This window comes from Dermacentor albipictus, chromosome 2 (assembly GCF_038994185.2).
Source record: "Dermacentor albipictus isolate Rhodes 1998 colony chromosome 2, USDA_Dalb.pri_finalv2, whole genome shotgun sequence".
Taxonomy (NCBI): Eukaryota; Metazoa; Arthropoda; class Arachnida; order Ixodida; family Ixodidae; genus Dermacentor; species Dermacentor albipictus.
The window spans coordinates 80,635,304-80,655,364 of record NC_091822.1 but is presented as its reverse complement, the minus strand read 5'-3'; the positions used below and the strand labels follow the sequence as shown (position 1 = coordinate 80,655,364).

General features: G+C 53.5%; 1 protein-coding gene across 6 annotated transcripts in view; it reads left to right on the top strand.

Moving 5' to 3' along the window:
• The window catches only part of LOC135896089 (A-kinase anchor protein 1, mitochondrial-like), a 130,512-nt gene that overhangs the window by 64,174 nt on the left and 46,277 nt on the right, over window positions 1-20,061 (top strand). The gene's annotated exons all lie outside the window — the stretch shown is intronic.

Below are 20,061 nucleotides of genomic sequence, written 5' to 3'. Positions count from 1 at the left end.
GCCCTCTGCCGTCTTTTCTCTGCTCGCGTCGGCAGCCGTGCTTTTGCTCGGACCGTCTACTGCCTGCTTGCCAGTCGTTGGTCGGCACTCTCGGGAAAGTGCGGTGCCGAGCAACCGAGTCCCGGAAGATATTGTGAGTCACTTTTCGTTGTTAGCTCGGGAAAAAAAAAACAAAAAAAAACTCTCTGGCTAGGGACACTTCGAGTGGCAACCACGCAAAACGTAATTCTGCGGTGTCTGTGTCATGCCGCGCTATTCCCGCTGTTTATACTCGTACGGGCGGAATAGCTGTATATGGTGTCCACTTCGGCGACAGCAAATACGAGCGCGTTTTCGTCGAATTTCGCCGCAAACCGTATGTCAGTCCCCTTGCTGCCGACTACAGTCAAGATGGGATGAGAACGCGCTTTAATAAATACGCTTCAACAACTGCGTGCAGGCGCCGTTGCCCGCTTTCTACCGTTTCTCTGCGTACGTGTCAGCTCCACCCTCGAACTCTTTAAGCTTCGTTTGTGATTCGTACAGTCCCGCGCGTTGGTTAAAAACAGCACCATTTTTTCTTCGCAATCGTCTTCGTGCGGTCTTTGCACGTTCGGCCGTTCCGGCGAGCGTGTCCTCGTGTAACATATTGCGGCCATCGGGAAGCCACGTGGACGGCGACTATCGAGCGCCTCCGCGTGTGTCGCCCTTTTGGTATTTCGCTCCGCGCGCTGACAAAACACCGGTTCTGTAGCGTGCTAGAAATCGATTGTTTTTGATCTGTCGAGAGTTCTTATGTTTTCCTCGCTGCGAATGAATGAGTGCGCATTGTCGCTACGATCGCTCACGCGAGCTTCCATTCCGACAGTTGAGTGCACGCTTTTTTTTTTTAACGCTGGTCGTATTGAGCGTTAACGTGCTGTCCTTACGGTTTGAGGAGCGTCGCGTACGCGCCTGCCTCGAGCCGGCCTTTTCCTCCGACGGTGTGACCGGGGCGGACATGGGATTTTTACCAATTGAACGTGATTGTGGCCATTATCGTTTTCTCGCGGCCCAGCTGCGAATGTCACTGTGTCTGCTATCGTTAGCACTCAGCTGCGAAACTGAGCGTTATCGTGCCGATTATTTTCCAGCGTGACCAGCCTTTGTCGCTTTCACTCGCACGACTCTCCGGAACTTTCGCTGCAGCATTTATTTTCTTCGCTAAACAATGGCGATTGAAGAAACTCGTTTGCCGACCATTGATCTGATTCGCCTTTAGCGTGGAAATGTCTCGTGTCGATCGGTTATCTCTCAGGGACGCGTCCGTGCCACTCTCGTCCGTTCGTCTCTGGAACGATGTCGGGCGGCGATAGAGCGACTTGCGCGCGTCACGATACAGTGATCTTTTTTTTCTCCCTCACTGGCTAAATCAGCGATACGCTCTCGGGCGTACGAACGCGCGCATCGCCTCGCACGGTTTGTGCTTATCCGCTGCCTCTCCTTGGCGTGCCCGTCTCGAGGCTGCGTTGAGCGATTGCCGTGCCGGTGGTTCTCTCTATCTCTTTCTTCCCCGTATCTCAATCCTCGCGGAAAGAACTGCCCGGCGGGGGTTGTTCCTTCGTCCTCCTCCCTTTTTTTATCTCTCTCTTTTGTCTGCCTCGTCAGCTGTCTCTTTCTTTGCCCTCACCTCGTCCCGCCGGTTTTGCATTGGCACGTATACGCGCGCTCGCGCCGTTGCTGGGCGACTAATTCTCTCTCACTTTCCGGTTTCTCGATTCTTTCTCTTTGCCGCCCTCATTTGCGTACCTCTGTGCATTCCGCTTTAATTTCGCGGTGGGGCAGCCTAGCCCAGCCGGCCTAGCTCGACGACTAAAAAGATAATTTCTCTCGTGGCCGAATTTCGAGGCCTCCGAGGGGCTGTGTTCCAGAACAAAGAGATGAGTGAGAGAAACGACAAAAGAAATGCCGTGTCATTGCATGTCTCCAGCGTCTCTATGCGTCTACGTTGTTCGTACATCTGCTGTGCTCTGTGTGCTTGTGACTGCTGTGTGGAGCACGAGCGGGAGTCGACTGAAATTGTTAATTTCTTTTTCGCGGCGGGTTAGTTTAACCCACTGTCTCTGCAGAACACAATGCGCCAAATAACGTTTGAGTGCGCGCTGTTGCGTCGACGCTGTGTGAACGGTAGTACCTGACGTGCGGCGACATGCTAACAGCAAGTCCTGTAATAATACGAGTGCATCGTGAAAATGGTTCATCATGCGTGAGCACAGTTTTCCGTAAGCGTTTCGCTTGGTGGTGTGTGTTTATTGAAATACTGTCCAAGACGAAATGCATATTAGCTACGGCGCCCTCAATAAAAATGAATAATATAAGACTGAAGGCGGTGCTGTGCTCGCATGAGTGGGGATGCCTTATTTATTCTGAAACGCGCTGTCGCAGTGTAGAGTCCGAATAAGAATCCACTCTGGTCGCTCCTGGTTTCGACCACTCATACGAGGAGCACAGGCCTCGGTGACATAGCCAAAGCATCGGCGTGTTAGACTCGGGCTGCATTGGCTGGTGGCTGGGAATCGCTTTGCTGCTGGTGAGCCGGAGCCCGCAGCCTAGCGCCATTGTATCTCGCCCACACTCACGCGTACGAGGGCGGCTGGCAGGCGCTGCGAATATGAGGCGTTTTAAGCTTCGTAACGGGTATTACGACTCGTGGTCGAGAGAGGAACTCTTGGAGCCGACGAAGAGGAGCCGAAAAGCTTTCTACAGTATGTACAATGTAGCCGGTGATAGCACAAAATAGCGGAGCCGAAGATCGCACCAGGCCGACAGGGCGGTTGGTGGCCACTCTCCCTCTTAACAATGGGCCGGCTCTGCCCTAAATCCCTTTGGGCGTCCCATCGTCGGCAGTAATGACGCAGGACCGGTGCTGACGTCAACCGCGTCGCTTTCTTCTTTCGTCGAAGCAGGAGCAGTCCAAGCTGCATAAAACCGCTCTCCACGGCAATGGTCAGCAGTTCGGTGGAGTTTTGAAGGCTGCCAGTGGATTCGTCGTGGTCCTGTGTGCCCCCGAACTCCTCAGTTGAACCTACGGAAAGGGTTCGGCAGTTTTCTGGAACTTTGAAGGTTGTCAACAAGGGCAACCACTTCAGAAGGACGCGGTGGGCAGGGGGAGCCGCCCGGTAGCTCGGATGTAGGCACGCAGGGTGGCACAACACGGGTCATTGACTTCACCAGACTTCTATAATGCAGCACCTGTGGCGTAAGCGATTGCACGCCTAATTGACCACCTCAGCGCGCAGGTCCCTACAAGTTGCGACACCGTTCGTTCGTTCTTTTGTCGAAACTCCGTTTGCCTGCTCGCAACTTTTTACCCAGAACCCCACCGTAGAATTCTTTTTATGGGAGATAGTCGTTTAGTGGTTCAAAATAACGACAACAATGACGAAGCAAAACGTCCCCACTATGGCCCCACCGGCATGGCTCGGGGTTATTTAAATATAAATTAGTGTTAAATAGACAAACCGGAATATTTAGTAGCAATAGTGGCAGTTGTAGAGATAAATGAGTGGAGAGAGACGTTGATGAACGCAGTCTGGCTCTGCGAACAGCCGGGTAAAGGTTAAAGACGCCCTGTATGGCAGCCGGATCACGTCCGTCGAGGTGACTGGGTGGAATGTTATAGAATTTAACATAGTTCAGGTGAGCCCGGAGCCTTCCTTTGCCTCAAAGTTCGCGCCGCAGGTTCTGAGACGTGAAATATCCCTCGCTCATGGGACCGCTTCCCGGCTACTGTTGCTTTCCAGGCGCTCGTCGTGCTCGAAGGGTAACAGTATCGAAGCCCATACGGAAGTCTTCAAGTCGGCAGCCTGTAGCGGTTTCGCCAGCATTGCGTCCGTAATAGCGACTCGCAGTGTTCATCCTCTCGCGAACGACGACGCTCGGTTTCCCTAGTGGCGGTCTCAGTTACGACGTGAAGGACGCTCGGCTTGTTTCCGCAAAAGTGCCTGGGCGCGTTGAACACCGGCCAACGCGTTTATCTGCTGCCTCGTTGAAGGCTGCGATGTTGGCGCTGGGGAGAACGTACGAACGCGTCCGACCTTCAGGCACACGCTATTTCATCAGGTAAAATGAGGAGTGAATGTTGAAAGCGTAGAAGTGAGCAGTAAATTGGAAAAGAAATGTCTCGGCAGAGTTGTTAGGATGTTGCGTTTTTGTGACATTTCCTTTGTTTGGATTCTAACCCGCCGCGGTTGCTCAATGGCTATGGTGTTCGGCTGCTGAGCACAAGGTCGCGGGATCGAATCCCGGCCACGGCGGCCGCATTTCGATGGGGGCGCAATGCGAAAACACCCGTGTGCTTAGATTTAGGTGCACGTTAAAGAACCCCAGGTGGTCGAAATTTCCGGAGTCCTCCACTACGGCGTGCCTCATAATCAGAAAGTGGTTTTGGCACGTAAAACCCCACAATTTAATTTTGTTCGGATTCTATTCCAGTTTTATTCCTCTTGGCGAGTCTTCGCCTTGGGCGATAACGGCCGCGCCGTACGAGGAAAAGCGCGAAATAGCGAATCTTAAGAAAAGTAATCGATATGGATTTTCTCGCTTGGTTTACGTTGGTTCTCGGTTGGATGCTGTAACCGTTTCCAAAATTTTCTACATTCAGTTGTCGCTCTAGACTAGCCCAGTCACGAGTCTTGTTTATTTTGGGCCCACTTACTGCCAAATGTTGCAAGAGCCCCCAACTTTCTAACATTCCATTTTTGTTTTCATTATTTCTGCGATATATGGCCGAGCGTTTGCGGACCTTGCTCCAAGATTCATGCATATGTATTATTGGACGGGAACCTATGCTCTAATTGTTCAACCACTGTGGGAATCTCGCGAAAAATAAGCAACTGCGCTTAGTGCAGCTTCGTTGAGAAATCACATTTATAATCTTTTAGGTTTTGGAGATTGTCTATTGTAAGAGTTGGGTTCGGGCGTGTAAAAAGGGGTAGCTGGCCCATGCCGTCGTCCGACTTGTTCACGCTAAGGACGTTGTCGAAAGGAGGAACACGTTCTCATCGACAACGAGGATACTGGTCTTATTTACAACATCTACATGAGGAGTGGAGCACGTTACGTATCAACAGTCTAGCATGACCGAATTGAAGCACCCCCTGAAGAGCCGAAAAAGTCTGCTTAAACCCCCTGTGTCCACCCTGTATCCCTAAGCCAGGGAAATCTGCCGCCCCACTTTCGTCCAATCGGATCGTCCAAAGTCGCCGGAGGATCCGCGTTGAGGGCGAGGGCGTGCACAATCACTCCCGCGCCTTTGTTCACTGAACACACAGAAAGGAGGGGCGCTTCGTAGACGGGGATTAAACGAGAATAAAGGGGGTTAACCGAGGGGCCCGATTTTCCTTATGAGAAGCCAACAAACACTGACACCAAAGACAACATGGGGAAATTACTTGTGCGTAATAAATGAAATAATGAAACGATAAATTATGGGAAATAAAGTGGATGAAAAAACAACTTGCCGCAGGTGGGAACCGAACCCACAACCTTCGCAGTTCGCGTGCGATGCTCTACCAATTCAGCTACCGCGGCGCTGTTTCCCCATCCACTTTCTTGGGTATTTATGTGTCCTAGTAGAACCCTGGGAGTGTTATCCAGCGCCACCACTCATAGACCTTGGCGGCGGACGTGGAACGTCTTTTTTGCCGCTGGCGTCACGAGAACGTTGTGGGTTGTGGGTTCGGTTTCCACCTGCGGCAAATTGTTTCTTCATACGCTTTAATTTCCTATAATTAATCGTTTCATTATTTCATTTATTAAGCACAAGTAATTTCCCCTATGTTGTCGTGGTGCCAGTGTTTGTTGGCTTCTCATGGTAGGCAGGGATTGCCAATCTTGACTCAAGCTGGCGCGTCTTGGTTCCTGGGATGACCCAGGAGTTAGCTGGAGCCTCTGTCAAACAGCAGTGGCCGTGAGGAAACGGCGTAGAACGGGGACGGCGTTAGTGTACCATCCATCAACACTATTCGTCTAATGTGTTGGCGTCGCCGCTGGTCTACCGAGGGGGGCGCGTTGTTAGCTTCACGAAGCGATTCGTCGCAGTAGGGCAGGAGAGGCTAGAAGGTCACTTACCCCGTTCGCCGAACGTAACACTATTTCGTCATTGTTTTGCGATGCTTACTTATGACACTTAGCTGTTTAGTCCACTGCTTAGTCACGTAATATTTAGAGCATAAGCGGCGGTATGGAATATGTGCGCCGGAAAATCACGTTATTCGCGCTCACCACGGGTGAACCATTTTCAGTACCCGATGTTTAATATATTGTAGCGACGCTTATATGCCAAATGGGGTAGTGACTGTCCCGCAATTTTCAGTTGACCACTCAGCCATATTACGGTAATGTAAAGCAGGGGTTGGGGACGGGGAGGAGACATAAGGCCGATTCCGCGCGCTGCTGTTAAAATCAGCGTGATGTTTGAACCGCAGTAGTGGCTGCACACGGATTCGCCTAGCATGCGTGGGATAGGGGGCGTCGACTCGGAAGCTGTTGCTGCGCTTCGCCGACTACAAGACGCGGACACTTGTCTTCAATGACGCTTCTGTGCAATGCACGCGTTTACCAGTTGCTAGTGAAGCGCTCTTCACAAATGAACTCGAGAATCTAACTGCTTAACGGTTATTTCCTAGCGAATTTGCTTCATTTAACACCCGTAGCGATAACGGCGTTGTGTTGGGTTTTGAACAAAGAAAAAAAATTACGGCTTCTCCGATATAACTGGGAAACTGTTGAGGAGCGTGGTTTGAGCCCAGCGACCACGTCAGTCGCGGCGGAGCGGCGCACGTGTAGAAAGGAAATAATAGGAGGGAGCATACCGCAACGCGATTGAAGCCAAACCTGTCGGCCCACCACGGCCGATCAGGCAGAGCCACGGCAGGGCAGCTCAACAAGCGCGCACCAAATAAAAACTACTGGCATAGATAGCTACTGGCAACCAAACGTCTCAAAAAATCTCGATCCTTGCTCCGCGATTTCGACGCAGGAGGTGGGCCACCACTGAGCAAATGTATGGGCTTCACTAGCTTCGCGGTGCGTTCGCTTGCCAAGCGTGACGTAATGCTCCCTCCTCTATCCTTCCTCCATGGCGGCTCAGCCCTCCGTCTTGTGGTCGGGACACGGCTTCTGTGTTCACGTTCATAACGGAATGGTTCGAGAATGCGAGCACGTGCAGTGCCGAGGCCCGGCACTGCCCTGTTGTGTGAACACAACAGGTGTGTGTGTTGTGGACACCATGTGGCAGTCGCTGGATGGGAGCGCGCTGCGTGTTCCCGCCGCCCCCTTCCGTGCAGATTTGGGGCCACGCGTGACTTTGCGAAGGGCTAGCGCACCTGTCGGCGCCGAGGTCGCGCGCGCAACGACTCGGGATGTGGGCCTTCCTTCCGGAACCGGTGGAGGCCACCGTCCCGTGTAGCCGCTGACGACGCCTGTCCGCGGATGCGCCTCCGGTGGTGATGTGTGCACGGTCGGTCAGCCACGAGTGCGGCGGGACCTCGGAAGTGTGTCGTCGTCATCCCGCGACGGCTGAACGCGTCGTCTTTATCCCGAGGAAAGCGCCGTGGCTCGCCGTCTGTGACTCGCATTCTGGAACATAAGCATGCGGCGTTGCTCCCTGCTCGTCGAGCGAGCTGTATTGTGGCCCACGAAGAATACGTGCCGGTAGTGGCCATTTCTGGGATCGCGTTCCCGTTCGACGACACGTCATATCATTAGCGGGCGCGCTGTCTGGTGACCCTGTGCGCAAGCGCCTGGTTCCAGGGCACTCCGGGTAGCGTTGGTGCTCGTAGTTAGGTAGGGCATGCGTCTCGGGATGCCTGCGCGCGTCACGTGAGCCTCCGTGCCTTGGCCTGCCTGCGGTGACCATCGATCTCGCCCTTGTAGCTAGCGCGCCGCTGCTTGCCAGCGCGTTGTCGCGGCACAGATCAGGAAGGGGTCACGCGCTTTCTTTCTCGTATAGAAAAAGGGCGCGCGCGCGCCTGCACGTGCCCTGTCGCCGCTTATTTGGCAGCGGGAGCGGCCCCGAGGTGTGGATTGGGGGCCAGCGTAAACTGGGCCACCGTTGCCTTGATGGATCGGGGCGTCGGTGTTCGACCTCCCCTCGTGCCCCTCACCGTGCGCGCCCACATTGTTTCGGGCGGCGCGCCCCTCGCGTGCGGCTAACTGCTTCGTTCTCTCCTTCCTTGCTGTGCCTCGGTTCCTCCCCGCAGCGGCGCCTGGCTTCCTTGACACTGTTTGGTCGCCGCCTCGAGACACTCGTGCGTCTGTCGCGCGTGCGACTCTCTTCGCCCCTCCCTGCGTACGTGCTCCCAGTTCTGTAGTACGAGGCGTTGCTCCGCCCTTTCTACGCCCGCGTCGTCTCCGTGTTGGGTGCACACACGGGAACTCGCTAATGGGGCTCGGCTTCTTAGACCGATCCCCGCGCCGCATCGTGTACAGGTAATTGGTGCCGCTGAGCGGCCATTACGCTGTGCGCGACCGTCCCCTGCTTGCGTGAGCGGTACCGTTCTGGCCGGCGATTTCTCATTTCACCCGGCTGCGCGCGAACGCGTCTCCCGCTGACCGGCGCCGCGGATAAGCCTTGCGCCTCTGATGCCGCTCATCGTCAATTTGTGCCCCCGAGGGGCACAAATCTAGCTTCTTATCGCCTCCGAGAGGAGGGCCTTCCATCGTCGGCCGAGTCGCACGGACGGCAACTGATGCACGTGGCGACAGGCTGATCACTCAACGCGGCTGTCTTCTCTCATCAGAATTCGACAGCTGCAGCATTAATCGAGCTGTCCTCGATGCGTGAGCTCGCTGTCGCGGTGCCGGTTGTGCGCGTCTTGCGTTCGTAGCGGCGGGACGCTTGTCCTAAATGCAGATAGCGCGTCCACTCACGCTGATTGACGCGCCGACCCTCGTTTTCAGAGACCGTCGTGGCGTCGTGCATGATTATATGTTAACCGTATTAAGGCGAAGCTTTCGTGCCGAGCTCCAGGCACCTTTTTGTACATATGTTGCCTCCATGGCCGAGCGTGTTTAACGCGATGGCGACGTCTAGGAACGATGCTGGGAAGTAGTATACGACTTTCAAGCATCGTTCCAAACAATAATTACTATAGTGAACTGTGGCGCTAGTGCCTACGGGAGCTGCAAACAGGGCGACTCGGCCACCATGGCAGCGGTGGTTAGTACATGGGTTTGCCTAAACTTTGTCCTTTTGGCTTCAAATGGCGTTGTGACTTTGCAAACTCATCATTTTCGACAAAGTGTGGTATTATAAATAAGTAAATAAACATTGATAAAAGTGTTCGCCGGCAAGATTCGAGCGCGGGATCTCCAGCACAGAGGCCCGGTATTGAAGCCGTTACTCCGCGGACGCATATTCGACAAGCGGCATGAACACCATTTCTCTCGGGCAAGTCGGCGCGTTTCGATCCGCAGTTGCGCTAGAAGAAACCGACGCGTCAGAAACACCACGAGTGCAACGCGACGACACTACGAACATCACTGAAAATTTAAACAAATATGAGACGCACTGCGCGTAAATATGTAATATCCAACTTCTCTATATTTCGCTGCAAAAAAAAAAAAGAAATATTCTTTGTATAACATTCTGCTCTTTAATACTAATATACATACCTCGGAAACCACACTTCATATGCACACACGCATGTTTCACGAATTAATCATACCATAGATGCTTCGCTTTTACGTTTATGTCAACTGGTGTTGAGTCTCTGTCTGTGTGTGTGGTTTCTTTTTGTGTGGTTTCATTTCGTACTAACCATTTGTAGTAGCATTAGCTGTATGCGCGGCGAGTCTGTAGTGGTCGCGCTGTACCAGTGTGTTGTGTACGAGTAGCGGCGTCACCTTCCGTAAACCGCAAATCGTAGCGCGTGGCGACGGCGCCTTTACTGAAGCGTCCTTATTCGCAACGCTCTAGGCGTCATCGTGAGTCCGCCGTTCTACGACATTAGTCCATTCGGCGGCCGTTTCCAACTCCAACAGAGCGCTTGTTTCTTCGAGAAAGTCCTTTATCGCCACGCGAAATGACCTTGTGGTCTTTGCTTTCGCGGTGTGGTGCACTCGCGGGTTGCGCGGCGTGCGTCGCTTAGCGGGCGAGCCGAGGAAGAGGAGCGCGACACCGAAAAAGCGGCCGCTGTTGTAGCGACTCGGCGCTTGCCTCTCCGCTCTGATAAGCACCACCGCTGCTCCGGTCCCAGCTCGAGCCGCATGTAATGTGTGCCGCCGCGTTTCTCGCGCCGGTCTCCCCTAAACCGGCGGAGGCGGTGAACCCGTTTCCGACGGCGTGTGTGTGTGTGTGTACCACTTGCCACCGGAGCCACTCTTGCCCCGCAGGTGAGATGTTCTCTCGAAAGCGGCTGTTAGCGACGGCAGCCCGTGCGACTTGCGCGCGAAGCGAAACCGCTTGCGCAGTAGCGGAGCGATATTGGGACACCCTGCCAGCTCTCTCTCCTCCCTAATAAAGTGATTCACTCGTCGCCCGCGGTGGTGCGTTAGGTTTTTTTTTTTGCACCCCTGTGTGCTGGTTCGATGTTATATGAGCTAGCGATTCACGACTCGCCCCAGTGTAAAGTATGAACCGTCGGATGCATCTTTTTTTGTAGCACCCACTTGCCTGTCCTTAAAGAGGGAGAAGAAGTAACATGTTGAACACCGCTTTGCGTAGAGTGAGAGAGATGTGAGGGTGCACCGATACACCTCTCCAGAGATAGACGCATCAAGCCACAAAGCCTACTTCATCCCCCGCGGCGTGGGGGCTTTGTTGACTTGGAAGCCCACTGGGAAATTTCAGAACGACATAACGCCCATGTAGATCCATTGACGTCAGCTGGCTGGTTGGCTGGCTTCTGGTTGTTAATTGTGCGGTGAATGCTGCGTGTCGCACCATCGGCATATGTCGAATCTAGAATATGTACTTTTTTTTTTTCTTGCGATCGCTGGGAGGGAAAGGCAGCGGCTCCGCGTTGTTCGTATTTGGAGCGTGGCGAGGCCGACCTTCGCTCCTCTCTCTCTCTCTCTCTATCTACACACACATTTATAACTCTCTCTCTCTCTCTGCACACACTATAACTCCCTTGCAAGTCGCGCCATCCGCTGTTACGCGCTTGACGCTAGTATGAGAGCCATGGTTGGACGGAATACGCTGCAGGTTGGTTCCGAGAAGCGAAAAAGCGTGCGGCGCTGGCCGACAAACTTGTTTTATTCTCGTTTTTCTTCGGGGTAAACAAGTGCGTGTCGCGAGCGCCTTCTCGAGGGACGGGAGCGCTGCTTCCTCGTGTCGCGCTGTTTGCCGAGCTCTCCTGTTCTCCTCTTCCCTTAGGGTGCTTGTGCCGTACAAGACACGGCCGTTGTTTCTGTTACCGCTCGATATTGCGCAGCGTTTCTCTCGCGTGACAGAGAACGCTCGTTGTGCGTTGGTAGCATTTCGCGGAGAGCTTGCCAAGAAACCTGGAACAAACAAGAGGGGGGGGGGCGGACATTTCACTAGCTCACGCCTCGTACCGCCGTGTACAGTAGGGCCCAGTGTAAATGGAGCATGTGAACCAGTGATAACGTGGCTAAATATTCCATCGCCTTTATCGGAACGAAGTGGATGATCTAATTAATTGGCCGTATATATTTAGATAAAAAATGTCCGTTGGCATTTGTGTTACACCTATAGGCGATAATCGTCCATGTTCTCCCTTCAGCACAGTACGTGTACCATAATAGGGCCGGAGGCGTAGGCGATTACGTACCCGAGCCGGGGTCATAGTTGACGCGTTAAATGAGCCACTTAATCGCGATGCAATGGTGTCGCAACCTTCCAACTGAGCGTATCGCTGTCGAATTGTGTGAGCAAAGGGCAGCTCGTTAACCCGCGGTGCGAGGGCGACGAGGTGCCGCTGGCGATAGGCAGTGAAACGAGGCCAGTGATCAGTGAATAGAATGGGCCCCCGATTAATCGACGCGGCGCTTCTGGCGACGCCCTAGAAAGCTCTAATCGCACGAGTCGTTTCTCGCTTTCTTCTGGTACCCACAGTCGCCGACGCTTGTCTTGAGCGGCCGGGTTGGGCGCGTTGGCCTCGGCAGCGGTCAATACGGCGATGACGTGTCGTCGAGCTTATTGATTTTTTCGGTTTGTGCCGCTAGTTGTGATCAAGTTGGGAACTGTGGCGGCACGTCGGCTTTGGAACGCTATGAGACTCCCACTGCAGTTGTACAGTGTCTACACTTAGTGGACAGTTACCGGCAGGGACTTTTCCTATTTCCTGAAACCGACTGCTCACCATGCCACATAGCACATTTTAGTGATACGCTGGAAGCTGTTACTTGCTCTCGAGTGAGCGCTCTACCGCAATAAATATTTAAATTGGTTCAATAATAGCAGAGAGAAATATTTCAAGCGCCGTGAACCTATTACTTCAGGAGGCGAGGTTCACCGCCAACATAGACACTCTCACCACTTGCCCCCGTCTAGCCTCCGCACACGAAGTTTGTTCCCTGTATTTTCCCATACCAGAGCCGGAGGATCGCTTGATGCCCCACCGCTTTCTTTTTTTTTTTTTCTTTGCTCCAGTTTTTGCTGCGCGGCGCACTTCTAGTGACAGTCTCGCGCGCGAGCTGTTGCGTTTGTCTCGTTTCGATCAGCGCGCGATATAGTGCGCTGTGCACGAGAACATCTGACTAGCGGTATAAGTCAGTGCCACACGAGCACTTAGGCAGACGCACACAAACCTAAGAGCGCGATCGTGCGCTGGAACTCGGTAGAAAAATGGTAGATAGTTTCGTTTTCTGCGCTCGTGACTGCATGGTATGGGAACAATCAGACCAAATGGAAGGAGGAGGAAAAAACTTTATTGAGCAGTTAATTGGAGATTGGCAGGTTTGGGTGGGGCCCTCAGTCCAGGGCTCCACTGGCTGTTGCGGCTCGCTGAGCTTGGTCCCGGAGGGCCAATCGGCTCCCCCGGTCCTCGCTTGCGAACAGCGCCTCCCACTGCCATACGAAGTACGTGACGCTTAGAAAAGGTGAGTTGACGCTTGGCCGAGCTTTACATTCCCGCGTTATGTGGGCCAGCGTGGGGTTTGCGCCGCACCACGGGCAAGTGTCCGTGTAATGGTACGCCCACACTAGCGACAGAAACGCGCGCGACACGCCGCACGCGGCAAGCGCCCGCGCGGCAGACGCATGCGGGCAAGTCCACAGTCGCGTTTTGCGGCACGCGGCAGCGGCCCGTGGAGTCCCGCGTTGTCTCGTTCCATTCGATACTTCTCGCGACAACGCGCTCTCCGTTCTGCCCATTTCGTCTTCCATCGGAAGTGTGTGTTTTTTTGCGCCACTGCCGGCCACGCTCAGGCATGTCGGATACGGACGAGGAGCTACTGGTGACTGTGAACACTATAATACTTGTTTGTTCTTTACTTGTGCGACGCCGACGTGCCAGACAGCGGACAAGAAAGTTTTGAGTGCGGTACAGGGACACTGAGGGCCAGGCGCACACTCTGCTTCCCCACCTTCACCAATTACTCACCTGTCATGCCAAACTGCTGTCCATAATGTGCCAGCGGTTGGCGCGCAGCTCCTTGTCCGACGCTCGATTTATCATAGAGGTACGCATATCCGCGAACGGTTTCCAAAAACACCTCCATTGCGAGGCGAATTCTTCGTCGACGCCTCAGTGGCGGTGTGGTAAGGCTTAACAGAAACAGCCCCCTTGACTGGAAATGGCCTCTGAGATTTTACGGCGCGCGTGTCACTGTTCAGTCTCGGAGCCCATAGATTATGATTCTTTGCTTATGCGACAGGTGGCGCCACAACAGCGCGGCTCGTAAAGCGGCTCGCTTCTGATTGGTGGACGTTTCGCGTCTGCCGCGAAAAATGGGTCTCGCACCCATTCGCGCGTTTGCCGCGCGTTTTTGTCGCTAGTGTGGACGTACCATAATACGTCGGGTACTCCTTGTGTAAGAGGTTTAGGCGTGGGTGTGAATTGGTTTGTATGCGACGCCAGTCATGGGTTTGTCTTCTATTTAGTTTGCAGTGAGGAGAGCCCCACGTCCCTCTCTCCCTCCTCTGATTCTCTAATATGTCGCGCACAGCGGGCGGAGGTTCCTCTAGGGTTTCGGCTGCCGCTCCGTCGTTGCTTCCTCGAGCTATGCAGTCTGCCCTTTCGTTCCCGTCCAGTCCGTTGTGCGCGGGCCTGGACCACGCTATGCCGTGGTCCAGGTCCAGGCGTGTGCCGAGTATTCTTTGGGCGCTGCGCGGTAGCATTCCCCGCATGAAGAGTCGACACGCTGCCTGCGAGTCTTGTAAGCACACGAGCCGACTGACCCTTGAAGTCAGCGTCTCGTATCGCCAGCACTATTGCCGCTGTTTCTGCTGTCGGGGTAACTGTTATCGTGGTGACTCTGTTGGTTGCGACGATCGCATAGAAGTCCCTGCGAGTGGTTGCACTCGCGTCCCTGTAGTAGGCGGCCGTATCCTTGCCGAATCGCTTCTGCAGAGTCCTCGTCCTGGCCTGTCTGCGGCCAGCGTGGTACCTGACACTCATATTTCTTGTTATGGGTGAGACATCGACGTGCTCCCTATAATCTCGAGATAACAAGTCGGTTTCGTCTCCGCAGAACAGAGGTCGAGCGTGCCTGAGGCGTAGAGCTCAGCCTTTCTCTCCGCGATGTTAAAACTGCAGCGGCATGTTCTTAATATTTGTTGTAAATACCCAACTAGTCCAGGCGCTCCGTGCTGACTGTGTTCGCGAGTCCCAGAGCGGATTTGTATGCCGCTCACACAAGGTTGTCCACCTCCTTCATTTCAGTTTGGTTAAGTTTTGGAAACGGGAGGCCGTTAGTGGCGCGGCTAATCGCAAATGCTTGCACCAGCCTAATACTTTGATCTTCCGCGAGCCCGTTGCGGCTGCTTCCCACTCGACATATACGTCGCGGCGAGGGACGTTTCAGCAATGCAAATTATGGAGGCGCACTTGAGCGTCTGACGACTCTCCGGCTGTGCTCCAGAAGGGCGCGTGGCATTCGCTTGGAAATTTGAGCGGTTTTCGGAGCGCGCATTGTATGCACTGCGTTCTTTTTCTTCTTCTTCTTCTTTTTTTTTTTTTTTGACTGTGCCTACGCACAAGTGTTGGCGCAAATCTATGTCAATAATAAACGACGCCGTCTTAGATGCAGGCTTCATCTACCATTTCTTAGCATTCTGCGTAGAAAATGATATCGCAGAGGCTGATTCGCAGACCACCTACATCTGTTTTGGAAAGGCGCAGTCGATGCTTACCGAATATTGTGAACAAGAAAAAAAATCAACGCGCCCAACCTACGCACGCCGTTTTCGAGCACCTGCATAAACTGCATAGATGACACTGTTCCAAATAGCGCGCGATTCTTGCTTCTGTTGACGCAGGTCCCCACACACAATATGCAGCGCGAACCGTCTCGCGTACCTATTCTCCAGGCGCAGGCGATTTCGCGTTGTGATTTACCTCATCGTTGCGCGCGCGTGTATTTTTACGTCATCGGGCATTTGTCTTCCGCCTACGTCGCCGCAGTGGAACCGCCGGAGCCATTGTCCGGCTCCCGTGGTTCTGTCTGCGCGTCGCTTCCGTACAATGGGCCCGGTAATGCGTCGGCGCGATTGTCATTTGTGTGCCGTCGCTTCCCTCGCTGCGCGCTTTCGCAGGTGGATCAGCGCGCGCTTCGACCCAGGAGCGAACGCCGCGTGCATAACATAACGCCTTCTTGTTCGGTGCGGCCCTTTGAAGTCGCCGCCGCGCTTGCGGGGATTTTGGATGCCGACGTGCCACCGGTCCAGGGCACGTTAGTTATGCGCTGGCGCTTTCCGCGGGGCCGTCGCGTGGTCGTTCCTCGGCGTCTCCTCCCGAACCGTGCCCGTGGCACGCGCGGTTCTTTAGTTTCTTCTTTGCGTTCTCCCTCGCTGCTTCGATCATCTCGACCCCGGAGCCCTGCACCCGTCCGCGCGACACAAAAAGAATAAAGGACGGTGAGAGAAGCGCAGGTTGACGCGGAAAGCGAGAGCTGTGTTACGTCGCTTCCGGTACTGCCGGTCGACCCGCTATCGTCGGCGGTCGCCGTCCCGGATTCACTTTTTTCTTTTTTCTTTTGGAGCGCGCGTTCTCACGTTCGTCCCCGTCCCCCCACATTCCTCCTCGTGTTCTCGATAGGGTGCCCCCCCCCCTTGGTGGCCCATCACCGCTGCCATCTCGGCTGCGTCGAAGCGCGCCTGATCTCTTCGTCCGGCCCTCCCTGCGGCACCGCCGCCGTCTTGCTCTGGGTGGCTGCGACTGTTTCCTTAGTGCCCAGTGGGTACTAAGGGAACGAACGAGCAACAACTGCAGCAGAAGGCGTAGCGGTAGCTCTTGCGACCTCCTCTTCGCGTGATGGCGGCGCGATGCGTGCCCACTGCGCGAACGTGTTCGCGTGAATGAGCTGTCGCGAATGGCGCGTACGAATTGGGCGCCGAACCAGAAGGCGAACTCGGGTGCGTAATTGAATTGGAAGTGAAATAGTGCCACGCTGCTTTTGTGTGTTCGCGGCCGCCAAGTGGGGGCGAAGGAGCCCCGCCACGCAGACTCACCGGGATGTTAGCGCTTTTAAAGCTGTCGGGCTGTAAACAGCCTGACAGTGCATGTCTGCAGTACGTAATTCTACATTAGTCCGGGCATATAGCTTCGCCTTATCGTGGAGCGTCCAGAATAGGTGTCGAGGGGCGCATATGTGAATAGAAAATGCGAGGTTTTTACACAGTTGGAGAATGATCGATGCGAGGCGCTAGCGACGCAACATGCTCAAATGTCAAAAGTTGACGCGTACAAGACACGTCAATGGAGGCTATAGTAGGGCCAGTGTCGTTGACGTCGACACAAGAGTGATGAAGACACACGATGAGTAATGCCTGCTTTGAAAAGGTCGCGCTCCTTCCCGTGTCAAGTTATATCTATTACGATGATTACGCAATGCTCATTCAGTTCGCCTGCCCTTCCTCTTCAGCGGTGCGGTACCTCGCTGCTCTCGCAACGCGGTGCACGCTTCGTGCGGAACGAGTGCAATGCTAGTGCAAAAGGTGCCGATTGTGCACCAGCACGGAACTCTCTCTGACCTAGGGGGCATTCGTTCGCGAAGCGCATTGCGATTCGAATGGACTACGCACTCCAGATTAAAGGAGCACTGACGCACATCTTCGAAGTTGTAGAAACTACCACGCGCGCCTCGCACGTAAAAGGATGACACTTAGCAAATATGGAGGTCAGGAAACGCCCATGTATCAGTTTGATACAAAAGTTGGTCTATAGGCTTCTAGAGGAAAGGTTGAGCGAAAAAGAAACTGGCAACCGCTGAGGCGCTGCCAATATTGCTACCTCTCATTTTTGTAGCGCTAAAGATATCCAAAATGCGATGCAAAAACAAACATTTACACGTAGAGCGTACGTGTGGAGAATGTGTAAAGTTCATTCGGTGTATTTTTCAGAAAGATCCGGTAGCTATTTACAAATTTTTGGTGTAGAATGTACGGTGCACGAAAGGATGCGTTTGGAGGTTCCCGAACTACATTGGCGCCACCATATTGAGGGAGGCTCGGGATTGGCGTTTATGGCTCCTCGCGTCTGAATCGCATCTCGTCTGCCGCCACGCACAGAGTAGCAACATGGCGGCGCGTTTGCGGTTACCGTTTTCAATGCATGGATGCTATGGGGAGCTTGTCGTTTATAATAGAGTTGGTTATAATGAATATAGGTCTTTACCTAATTACCGTTCACCGAATGCTGGGTTACCGTTGAACTCCAAGTGTGTGTGTGTGTGTGTGTGTGTGTGTGTGTGTGTGTGTGTGTGTGTGTGTGTGTGTGTGTGTGTGTGTGTGTGTGTGTGTGTGTGTGTGTGTGTGTTAATGTACGGGCAGTGTGCCGCGGCCCTCGTGCCTCTTAACTCATTCACCTTTTGTTAACCTCCGCTTGTGATCATTGTTGGCGGTCGGTATGTTACACGTTAACGTAGAGTGTCTGAACACCTAGTATAGCTATACTTGTTTTAACTCTTTCCTCGTGTCCGTGTCGTCAGGCGCCTATTTCCTGAAATATTTCTCGAATCGGAAGGTCCGCCAGTTCGCCTTTCAAGGGGGGACCTTTGACGAAACGGCCCAAAATCGGCAGGAGGCGTTTACTTAGCAAGCGCGCTTTTCCATTTTTAGGTAATATGTGCGTTTTGTTCCTTGCCGTTCTGTACATAGATTCCTAGTTTTCTCTCTGCGTTCGTCTGACACGTTCGCTTCGTTGCCTTGCACGCACACGTGCACTGCTATACATTTCGTAAGGAATCGTGTTGCTCACGCCTTTAACTGAGAGTCACATTTTGCGAAGCCAACTCTCTGGTGCAGTTTTTAAGATTAGGGGACGCAAGCCCCACTCTGGGCCCTTCGCTGTCTTTTGTGCTCGGTTTGGGTTCCTTTGTGCTTCCGGCGGCTTGCGATTGTGCGTAGTCCCTGGTACTTTGTGAACGAGGTTTTGCTTGGAAAATATCTTTATAATTTATTAATGGATACTGTGTTTACATCTCGCGACTTTTGCAGATTACAGTGGCACATCAAAGCGTACGATTGCTTTACAACACAAACAACTTATTCTTTCGTGGGTGGGCCAAGTACGCACCCCGCTGCCCCGGTTTATTTCTGGCCTCAGAATCGACACTCGTCAGTTCACTTGGCCAGGCGGATTTCCGTTCCGATTACCTTCGTCGCCCATCGGCAAAATATAGCAAAGGTGACACGGGTTTGTGGCTCGGGTTTCCGGTATCCTTTTGCCCTCTTTGTGCAGGTCCTTCTCGCCGGTCGAATCTGCGGATTTGTCGGCCGAACTGAGCGAGGCAAGTGGGGAAATCTGTGAGTTACAATTAATCCCCATTCCCCGCGGGTCGACTTTCTCTCTCTATTCCCGCTCCCTCATTGGTCAATGTTGTAAAGGCGTTCGTGTTTTTTTTTTTTTCTATGCCTCTTGTATCGCCTGTCGGCGGCAGCAGTCATTTGACGAACCTCGTTCTCGGGGAACAGTCGGCTCTTCGGCGCAGCCGTCGGTGACCGACGACTTGTACTCTGACTGGCTTCCTTGTTCGACGGTTGCGCAAGTTGATTTACGCTTTTCTGCGTCGTTTTTAAGCGCGCCGCAGCGAGTTTCTCCACGTCCAGATGTTTACCTGGGGCGTCGAACTCTCGGAAAGGACAGCATATTCTGGAAAAATATATATATAAAGTTCCCGAAGTGTTGATCGTGGAACGATTTTTCGGGCTGCTTTGCCCGACTGTGCGGGCACGCGCTTCAACTTTAACCGCGTGGCTGCATTGATCGCCGTCCATTTCTCTGCTACCGAACGCCGTGCTTCGTTTGTCAGGTGTTCAGACTTTGGTCTTCTAGGCTTTCTCTGTGTGCCCCGCAGCAAGGGTTGTCGAGTGCGTTTCCCGTATGTGGTGTCGACGTCACCGCGTGGATGATGTATGCCGTTCGCTCAGCGTCACTGCTTCTTGCACTTCGTGCGCCACGTGGCAAATGGTTTGAGGGACTGGACCACGTGGGCCGGTTCTGACGAATAAATAAAAAAAATTGGGCATTTTGTTGCAGAGCGATGAATTTTATTTGTGCCTAATGGTAGGTCTGTCGTGACCATGTCGTCGTCTCTTGTGTTCCCTTACTCCGGCTCCTGGGGCGTGCTTCCGTGGCCGGCCACGTTTCACAGCTGCGGCTGAGGTAGACGATTCTGAGCGCATCGCAGTAGCCGCAGCACCGGTGAAGTCAGAAACTTGGGAGACATGTGACGTGTGCAATGACGCACTCACTAGGCACAACTTTCGTCAACCACAACCATGGAGCCACCGTGGCGTCGGGGAAGCGGGCTCGTCTCGCGCCCAAGGAGGTTCGATTCATACCCAGACCGAACGTTACCAAATTTTCTTTTCGAATGCATTAATTTGCTTTGTTTAGAGAAACCTGCCTGACAAATTTATTGTCAATCCGGGCATTTTTGATGCATTATTACACCTCGCGCCGTCGGCCA